Here is a 10,951-nt window from a genome sequence, read left to right on the forward strand (position 1 = left end):
AGCCATTGGGAATGGGAGAGGGGAGAGGAGTGGGCAGAAGGGAAAGAGGGAGGAGGGGGAGGCCAGGGGAGGTGGCTTACCAAAGAGAAACCTGGGTGTGTGTGGAGAAGATACTTCTGGCGTAGGCCTTCTTGAGTAATATTCAATGATGATGATGATGGGAGTGGCTCCTTGAATTGGCGGCCCTCCCCTCTCCCCTTTCCCAGCCCTTGTTATGTGGAGTAGGAAGGTTTTTCTAGTAGCTTCCTTTGGGTCTTCCAATACATCCACTTTTGCGTTTTCTTACTTGGTTGCTTACTATTCCAACGTGACCACTCTGTGATTGTCACCTCCCAGGTCACCTCCACAGCATCAGAGCCTTTGGTACTTCTAGGGTTTGAATCTGAAGGGGAACCTATGACATCTCTTAAAGAAGCCTGTGTCCCCTGAGAGTGACGAACTGAGCCTTGGGATCTGTGGGGACTGTTCACTCTCCCTCTCCTGAGGGGTCCATCAGTGAAATCTCTCTCTCAGGGTGAATCAACCAGCAGGGAGATAAAGACAGAAGGAGTCAATTCCTACAGAGGAACACCTTGGGGGAGGCCTCCAATTACAGGGTAACTTATCAGTTGTCCAGTGTAAATGGCTGCTTATCAGATCTCCATGCTTCTGTCTGGGAGGCAAGAGAGCTCAAGCCCTAAGTATTTGGAATTAAAAGAATCCTGGGGTTGAGGTGGGGGTGCAGGTGTCCAAAGAGGACTTTTACCAGCAGAACGTGAAAGCTGGGAACTGAAAATGTGGCCCGCCTCATAGATATCTCTATACCCAACCCAGTTGACCTTGAGTGGATCAAGGACAAGCCAGTGAGCACACAGGCACTGGCCACAGCCTTTCCTTATGTAATGGAGAGTGTATTGGGGGATCTAGTGTTTGGTGGTTAAGAATAATGTCTGGGTTAGAGAGGTAGCTCAGTAGTGCAACCCCGAGTTCCCTCCTTAATTACAAAAACAAAACAAAACAAAACAAAACAAAAAAACAAAAGAACCTCCTGGATTATTAAAAAATTGAACAGAGAAAAATGACTTTACATAGCAACTTTTTTCTTAGACAGACCCCATATGCTGAGGGAAAGCCTTTGCAAAAGCACACATTGTAAGATTTTATTTGTGTCAATGAAGTTACATAACAGCCAAACTAGAATCAGAGAGAGGAAAAAAGTCTCACAACAGTTGTGATGTCAGACAGACAGGGAATTTATCAGACCTGGGCTCCCAGGGCTTCGTCCTCATATTCTGTGTGGGTTGATGGAAGCCTGATTTAGCCAAGGCTGGGTGTGCAACAGAATTGGGTATATATGGTCCTGCACAGCAGAATGGTGTGTTTCATTATGAATAAAATTTACCTTAAAACAGCTGTGAAAATTGCTGACCCCTGGAGTCAGTGATCTGGTGCTCACGAGTAAGCCTAGATGGAGATGAATGGTTGTACATTGCTTTGAAATTCATCCAGACATGAGGGCTGGTGGGCGGCCAGGGTGTGGGCAGTGGGGAGGCATATCTAAGAAATGCAAAACTGAGGCAAGATTCCAGATGACAGCCCGTGGCCCTGGTTACATAAATCTGGCAAGTTTTCTGTGTTTGTCTTCTAATAAAATGTGGAGAGGCAAAAATAACATCTCCTAAGATCGTCCCAGCCCCCAGGACTCTGAGGGTCCCTGCAGAGGAGGCAGGGGCTAGCTACCATGCTTTGTCTCCGAGGGCACCAGTGTGTCTGTCCCTGCCTCATCAGCCTTCCAGCAGCTCCTAGCCAGACCAGCCTTGCTCCACTCCAGATCAGGGTGTCTGCGTTGGTATCCTTTGTTTTCCCACTAGGCTTCAAGGCTTGGAGACCAGTGACTTCATCCCTCATTCATCCACTTGGAAAGTCCCCTGATTTCATTCCTACCCCCACTCCCAGAAAGAAAAGCAGCTCTCTCAAATTTTTAGAAGCTCTCACACATCCTTCCGAAGATCCACACTGTCTGATACGGTCTGGTATCCTCAGCCTGAGAAGCGTTTCTATCTCACCTAAATCCTACATGCTGCTTTTCTACAGATGTCAACGGGACCCGGGGCCTATGGTTATTAGCACATACATGTATTTGTGTCCGTGCACTGGGCTGTATCTAAGCAGTCAGTGGAGCAGAAAAATGAGGGGTCCTGGGGTCAACTAAGCTTTCCTCCGTGACAGCCCTTTGCCCTGCACTCCACCCAGTCACCTAGCATGGCCAGGCCACTGTAGGTAAAAGAGCACATATTCAGTCATCCAGTCAGCTTGGGCTGAGTGAGGACTTCTCTCAAAGGATGTATCCTTACCAAGTGTTTCTATCTGCGGGAGGCCTCCCAGGCACAGAGGAAACGGAGACCTTTTCTTAGGGCCAGCCTCATGTGTTGCTGTCTAGCCAGACAGTACACAGAAATCCAAGCCTGAGCATTCTCTGGTGTGGCTGACAGACCCTCTATATTTACACAGAAGAGATAGAGGTGACAGCCATATCACAGGACCAAGACCCACTCATAGGAGCTCTCTGTAATCTCTTAGGGCTTCACAACTACAAGGAGCTTTACTCCCAAACCCAGGGGCATGGCTGAAGCACTGGTATCTTGGCTATTTATTTGTTTTTGGTTTTTTGAGACGAAGTCCTCATTATATAACTCTGTCTGGCCAGGACCTCACTATGTAGCCCAGGCTGGCCTTGAATCACTCTGCGTCCCAAGGGCTGACATCAGAGATGCTGCCACACACAGCTTGCTGTATGTTTCTCTGCTTGAGATGCTACCTCAGGTAACCCGGGCTAGCCTCAGACTCACATAACCACGAACTTCTGATCCTCCAGCCTCAGCCTCCAGCACAGTGAGATTACAGGCATGTGTCACAACACCTGGCCACAGTGCAGTTTGTTTTCCAGTCTCCGTGAGTGACACCGCCTCCGCCATCACCTGCTCACTAGTCCCAGGAAGAGAATAAGAATGACCTTGGGGCCTTCAAGGTTCTTTCCTAATCCCAAGGACCCTCACTGCTTGTCCTGGAGACAGAAACCAGGCCAAGAAGAGAGCTGAGCCATCTGCCATCCTTACTCATCCTACATCTAAGAAGCCGCAAGGCGGAAGTCCTGAGGATGTGATACTCAGAGCTGGGACTCTCAGCTCATCTTGACTAAGAGCGGAGTCTAGTATGTCCAAATCAGAGGAAAGCAGGTGTCTGAGAAGAGACTCTCTATGGTCTCCCTCCCTCCCTCCCTCCCTCCCTCCCTCCCCCCTCTCCAGCTACCCTCTAGAGTTCTAACCACCCAGTGGAGAAAGTTATTGAGTTCCAAGAAGTAGTGGGACCTATTTCTTGGGTCTAAGTGAGAGGTGCGTGCTAGCGACCCAATTCCTGCCGCGAAGGGAACTTAGATGCAGTGGGTTCTAATACAGGAAAGAATTCCCCAACACACACCAAGAGGGTAAATTCAGGCTGGCAATGACCTTGACTTCAAGAGGCCTTTTTAGGCCCAGATTACATCCCATTTGCCAGGCCACTGATGGCAGGCATGATGGAGCCGGTAGTTAGGGAGAGACCACGGAAGAAGCAACACCCACAGCTTAAGCCCAGACACAGAAGTGGCTTGTCACCTCACTTGTGGGGACACTGTCATGTAGGGACATGAGGTTGGGCCTGGCATGTTACTTCTGATGATAATAGCGGGCAGTCTCCACCATAGAACCCACCATCCATGCTTCTGTTGCACACAATGTGGCTTCTGGCCATCACTTGCCCTGAGACGTCTGTTCCTCAAGGGCTTCACAGCATGGCAGAAAGGTAGAATTTTCCAAATGGCCTTGCTCTGTGGCTCATAACCAAAAATACTATTAAAACACATTTTGGATTTGGGGAGGGTTGGAGTGTAGCTTAGTGGTAGACACATCTTGGGTTCAACTCCAAATTCAGAGCAAAACAAGAATGAAGGAAAAAGACTGCAGAGAATCTCAAACCAAAACCCAGAACCCCAGCCCTAAGACACAGACTGGCAAGAAGAGGAGGTCCCTCCCACTCAGGGTGTGCCACAGCCCGTGGTCCTCTTTGGAACCCTTGGCCCTCCAAATCGAGTATCTGAATTAATTGTAATTCTAATTGCTCTGGGGTAAGACCCTAGTTGGCCTCAGTTAATGAAATTAGTAGGTGTTAAAACTTGCATCCAGAATGCCTGGAGAGCTCACATGTCAAAGACTTGGCCCATTGTTGGGAGTAAATGCTATGAGAACAGTGATTCTCAACCTGTGGGTCATAACCCCTGGGGGATTGTATGACTTATATTTACGTTGTGATCCATAAAAAATAGCAGAATTACGATTGTGAAGTAGCAGCAAAATAATTTCAAGGTTGAGCATCACCACAACACAAGGAACTGTATTAAAGGTCACAGCGTTAGGAAGGTTGAGAACCACTACATTAGAAAATGGTAATAATTGCTGGGGTGTAGCCTGCTTGGAAGAAGATGGTTCATTGGGGGAGCCCCTTTTTTTCCTCCCTTTGCTTCCTGGTAACTTTGTTGCTCCAGGCAGTGCCGACCAGGATTCTCTGCGTCCGACAGCCCCAAAGACAACAGAGCCAACTGCTGTACACTGAAACCTTTGGAACCGTGAGCTAAAAATAAATGGTGCTTCCTTTCAGTATCTGCTATCTTATCAGGGCCACAGAAGGCTGACTAACATGACAAAGCACCACGCCAACATGCTTAGTACATTTGGTCCAGGAAGGAAACTAAAGAAGCTTGTGGCCAACTCCTACGTGCAAGGAGTGAAGGGATGAGCCCAGGAGCTGTCTGACCATTAGCACCAAGTCCCTGATAGCACCTGGCCAGGTATCGGCTGAGGTCACCACCTAGGGAGAGAGGGTAGGCCAGCCAGAGCAAACGCACGGGCATTGTGGAGATATGGCTGAGCCCTCTTAGAAAACAGGGAAGGGATACTATTCCCTGATGACTGGAGAGAGGACTTCACACAAAGGGCAGTGTCCGTGAATGGGGCCATCTTGGGTGGAGGAAGTGATTACAGCCGTGTGCTTTTCGGGAATGACCGTGTTTAATCTTCCCTACATTCCTCTGAGGTAGGTGTTCTTGTTAACCACATTGTGCAGATGAGGAAATGGCTCAGAAATTCTCAGTAACTTGCTTAAACTGAGTGAGGTGGTACATACTTGGAATCTAATCCAGCGCTCAAGAGGCCAAAGCAGGAGAGCTATGAGTTTCAGGCTAGGCTGGACTACATTGAGAGACTGCCTCAAAAGCATTCGCAACAAAAGCCCATGGTGTGTTCCTTGGGGAAATGCAGGGCCAACCTTTTTTTAGTGCTCTGATGTCAGGGTAGGACAAGCTCAGCTCCCTGCCAAAGACAGAGGTGGCCTCACGTATGCCTAGGAGATGCGCTCTTGCCCTTGGCAAAGGCCCCAAACTTGTCACATCCCAGTCTGACATAAGCTCTGGCTGCTTCTCAGCTCTTTGCTCAGTGGAGCAGTCCAGATCCCGCCCACAAACTTGGCTCCCTGCCTGCACTCCGAAGATGTCTACGACTGGAATCCCAGCCAACCAATGTACCAGCAGGATGAGACAAGCTAGATGCTGTGAGCAGCGCTGGCCGGAGCCTGGCCATTCGGTGTGAACTGGCTCCAGCTCACGGGAGAGGACCCTCCTAGAGGACTCCTACAGCTGATCCCTCTGTCCTGTCTCTATTCACTGGAGGTGGATACATACCTGAAGCTTTGGACCCCAACAAGACACAACCAACCTTTGTCTCACTGACCCAGGGTCAAGAGGACCCAGAGAGGCAGGCACCTTTCCCAAAACCACCTCACTAGGGAACTCCATACATAACCCCTGGCTCCTAGAAAGCAAGTGAAGTTGAGGCTGGTCAGGGAGAGCCAGATAGCCTGAGGAACCCTGAGTTCATCCCAGCCTCCTCAGAATGGACTTGTCCTCCTCAAGGGCTGAGGACATTGCTGCCTCCACCCTAGCTTTTGTAAATGGTTTTAGGAAAAGTTCTGAACAGAGAAGGAGCCGGAATCTGAGTCCCCAGTGCCCTGACCTCAGAGGTAAGCAAACCAGAACAAGAGCAATGTGATGTTCACCTTGGTGGCAAGGCTGGCAAATCTGTGTTCTCTAAGCACAGTCCCCAGAGGAAACTCAGAGTAGGTGAGTGAGTTGGTTGTGGGGGAGGCACAGCTGAAAGATTTCTCACAAAGGCACCCTCATAGTGGGTGAGTACCACCCTGAAGAGTCTGGTTTCCTCCGGGCTATGGAGAAAGCACTATTCATCGAGAGGTCTAGGAGCCCATGCCAACCAAGAACGTAGCCAGTCTCACCAAGATCTGGGAAGACCACAGGTCACTAAGAACCGTGTGAAGGGAAGGAAGGGAGCAAAGAAGAGAGGGAGCCTGTGTGGCCTGTCCCCATTCTTTGTAAAGGTGTTCTCATTCAGTTTCCATGCACCACACACTCATGCACGGACACACACACACCCTGTCCACTTGGCACCTCCCAAAACAAGAGAAGGGAAAAGGACCAGGGCCAGGGTACCAGAGTGGGGGCTCTTGTGATGCTCATGTGGTTTTGTCCAGCTGCAGCAGCTCAGGGGAAGGGAAGCCCCTGGGAAGCCGCTTGACACATGGCTACACATCTGAAAGGTTATGAGGCAAGGCAAGCAGGAGTTTCATGCTCCTGGCTTTGTGGGACTGGGGGATGGCTCTGGGGCAGACTGCTGAGGGATGTCAAGAGGTGAAAAAGACACGCTGGTAGCCAGACAGTATGTGGTCACCTCAGAGCAGGGATCTGTACTCAAAGAAAAGGAATTTGCTTTTCCACAGCACCTCCTTCAGCCATGAGTCCCCTTTCACAGACGGCAAATGGAACTTCAAGGGGGCTAATGCTGCTCCTGAGGTCACATGACTAGTAAGCCCTAGAATCAGGACAGCATCCTGAAGTCAGCCTGCTGCCTCCTGGGGTCTGTCCTCAAGAAGTTATGGGAGGCCACACCATTTGGAAAAGCCACCATTTCCCCTTGATAGAGATCTGTGGTTACCATCACTGGGCCCCCGGGAGGACACTCAATAGTAAGTATCACTGGGTTTACCTTCTTTCCTAGAGGGTGCAGACTGGGAAAGGAAAGACAGACATACACAGTCTTCTCCCAACTGACCCCAAACCACAAACACTATGTTCCCATCTAATACCCATGCTACCCAAGCCAGATGTAGGACAGGACAAAGCCCCAGAACCCCAAAATAACTAATTTTGTGTTTCTTCAACTATTTCAATTTTCCCTGAACTGGAGGTTTGGGCTTCCTATATACTGCCCATTAAAGCATCCCCCATACCTAGTTACTAAGGTATAGGGCCCCAGAGTCAGAATTGCATTGAGGAAGCCTGTTTATTGTCATCAACAGCCTAGAACTTGTCCCCACTAGACCTGTCCGCAGGCCTGGTTTCAGCATTTCCAGTCTGGCTTAAGCTGCCTTGACCACTCCCATCTATACCACCAATTTCTGGTTCTGAGCAGGGTTACTCCCTCTTTCCCTTCATTTTATTTATCTACTTAGCATGTATGTGCACACACACACACACACACACACACACACACACACACACACACGTGTCAGTGGAAGGCTGTTCTTTCATTCCGCCATGTGGGTCCCAGGGATCAAACTCAGGTCATCAGGCTTGGCAGCAAGTGCCTTTACCAGCTCTGTGCTCTCTCGCCAGGCCTCCTCCTTCTAGAAGTTGCATGACTGTCCCCGTTAGAGCTTCTTCCCCCAAGTTTCCAAGCCCAATGGATGTGCTCCCTTCCCAAGAGTCAGTGGGAAGACCCAGGGTATCACCCTGGGAAAGTAAACTGGACTGAGTGGTGGGAACATGAGAAGTGGGAGGAAGGTTTTGTAGAAGAGCTTAGCCTGTGCTCCAAGATAGGTGAGACTCTGTGGGCCACCAACCAAGCTGCCTTCTCTCCCTCCTGATGACCTCAGGAAGGCTGCTGGCCTTCTCTATGGACTTGCTTTTCTCACCTATAAAATGAGGGAGCTGCATCAGACAAACCTAAGGCCTCTCCTCATCTCCCTCTGAATGGCTCTATGACAGCTTTGCGCTCCTCTTTGGGTGACAGACTCTAGGGTCTGTAGCCTATTCTGACCTTACTCTAGTCAGGTCCTGGCTTCCTAGTCCCCAGAACTGTCATGTAGGCTCTTCAAGCTTCTTCTGTCTGCTCCTGTCAGAGTCTTGACCTCTTAGGACTGGTTCTTGCTGGTCTCGGATCCCACATGTCTATCACAATACCTGTATCAGCTCAGGTTCCTTATGTGGGAAGACTAAACCCCAGTTAGCGAATGCTCACCTTACTCCCCTCCCCCACATCCTGACCAGACCTTGATGCCCCAGCTGGGATGCTAAGCCCCTAGGGAGAGATGTGAAGAGTTGACTTCCTATGTGCTCCTGGAGCTGGCAGCCTTAGGTATCAGATCCCCGATTTCAGGGCAAGGGTGAAGACTTTTCTGTCTTTGGCCTTGAGGTATTTGTTTAAGTCACTGGGCCACTCTGCTCAAAACATGATCCTGCCCACACCCTTGGCACAAGCTCCACACAGGCACCCATGCAAGAAGCCACAATGCTAGAGGCCCAAGGATAGACCGTCCGTGTAAGGAGATCTCGTGTCTGTCTCACGGGTCTAGCTTCCGCTTACTCATCTGAAAAATCACTGTTCCTTAGCAGGAACAGCTCAAGGATGAGGTGTGTCGAGAGGGTACTTAATGAGCACTATGCTTTATCTGCAGAACTCAGAAAATCCCCAGGCCCGTTTGATGTGAGCGTAGCGTGCGTGCGTGTGGGGGGGGGGGGGTGCAATGTGATATGCTTAAGAAAGAATTGCGGACATTGAGGAAGCTTGGGGTCAAACCTAAAGAGACAGACCCAAAGTATAACCCCCTCGGATTGATTCAGAAATCACAGAGGACTGGAAACCATCTGAAAGGCTCTCTAGAAATAGTGCTCCTAGGAGCATTGCCCATCCAACTTCCTAGAAGTGACCCACTGGGGCTTATATCTCAGCTTTCCTCTCCGTCTGTCCCAAGAGGTCTAGCAGGCTGGGTATTTTTATGACAGGAATTCTGTCTTAATTATCTTGTATTCAAAAGACAAGTCTCTAGTACCAGAGAAGGAAGGAAGGAACAAAGGAAGGAATGAAGAAACCAGTACAGATTCTAGCCCTAAGATAGGAATAAAACAGGAACTTTCGTCATGAAAACAGATGCTGAGCTAAGGAAACTCAAGGTTGAGGTGTTCTTGGTGAGGCGTTTCACTGCTTTCTCTTCCAAAGACTATTTCTTGTTCTTGGTACTTCTAGTTCAGTCCCATGTCTGTTTCTCTATAGTTTTATCTCTGCTCAGCCCTAAGTGTCCCATACCATATTCTTCTTTAAAAAGATTTATTTATTTATTATATATAAGTACACTGTAGCTGTCTTCAGACACACCAGAAGAGGGCATCAGATCCCATTACAGATGGTTGTGAGCCGCCATGTGGTTGGTAGGAATTGATCTCAGGACTCCTGGAAGAGTAGTTGGTGCTCTTAACCACTGAGCCATCTCTCCCGCTGCTCCCATAGCTTATTCTATCTAATATGTTCCAAAGACGCCCTTTCAGCCCTCAGGGCAGCTTGTCCTCTGGTACCACCTCTGACCCCCCACTTTTGGTCCAGCTTCCTTCTATCTCAGACTCAACATCAAAAGAGCCTCTGAGTTCAATTGTCCAATTAGGTAAAGCCTCCCTAACCAGAGTTTTTCTGAAACTGGAAAAGTTAAAGAGCCAAGGGGCTCCCAAGTCATTCTGGAGGCCCCAAGCTACCTGCATCCGGATCATCTTAGGGCTTGATCAAAAACCTGGCTGGTTGCATTAAAAAAGGTGGGTATGACTTCGCACAGACGATGCCAAATCTACTTCCCATCCCTTTCACAAAGATCTTTGTGAGCTGGGATAATTTATTTCAGTTTAACCAACTCCCATTTACTTGTTCAGACATGAGAGTAGCAAGTGGGTACCACATGGTTGGTTCTAGAATTAAATCAGTTAGCCTGTGTGAAAGTTGAATGGTACTATAGTAAGCCAGGCCAGGCACAGAGGGAACTCACTCAGATAATAAAGCTCACACTAGGCCGGTTGGTGGCCCAGAATATCCATAGGTCACTTAAAAGAGAAGAGACACTTCCAGAGATAACCCTGGTTGCCCCAGTCAACTGGGCAGCACATCTCTCCCCAAAAGAAGGACAGCCAAAAACTCCCTGATAGGCACAATGGCTCAACAAAGAGACCACTGTTTGATCTGAATGGCCACTGTCACTCCGTTATAGTAGGAGCCCTGATGACTCACCTGCTTTCTAGGAATTTCCTGGCCAAAATGCAGATCAGGACTCACTGCCCACTGCACTAGATAGCGCTGGACATGGACGGACAGATTCCTGTTCTTAGGCTTTGATTTGTTCAAAGACTCCCTCCCGTTACCACTCACCCATTTCAAAGACTCACAGTCTCCATGAGTACCAGAATGTAGGTAGGTGGTCAGAATGCAAAAGTAAACAAGCCCGTATCTGCCCACTGACATCCGTGCACATGGTAAGCAAGTTTAGAAGACTGATTTACCCAGCACATCATGACCACTGGCTGTGCTCCACATTATAACTCCAAGGCAGGAAATACTGCAGGAAGGAAACACGCTATCTGTGCAGGAGCATGGGAAGCCATTCCAATGGGAAGGGCTCCTAGACTCAGTGTTCACCCACGTGTCCTCCCCTCACCAGAATGGCAGGCATACTTGGGCCTCTTGCATCCAGGCTATACCTTGACACCTTGAGTGACCTTGGGCATTTCCTTAGTCCCCACAAGCAATACATCTACAAAGTATCCATTGGGCTGGGC

Source organism: Rattus norvegicus, chromosome 13 (assembly GCF_021556685.1).
Source record: "Rattus norvegicus strain SHRSP/BbbUtx chromosome 13, alternate assembly SHRSP_T2T, whole genome shotgun sequence".
Lineage (NCBI taxonomy): Eukaryota > Metazoa > Chordata > Mammalia > Rodentia > Muridae > Rattus > Rattus norvegicus.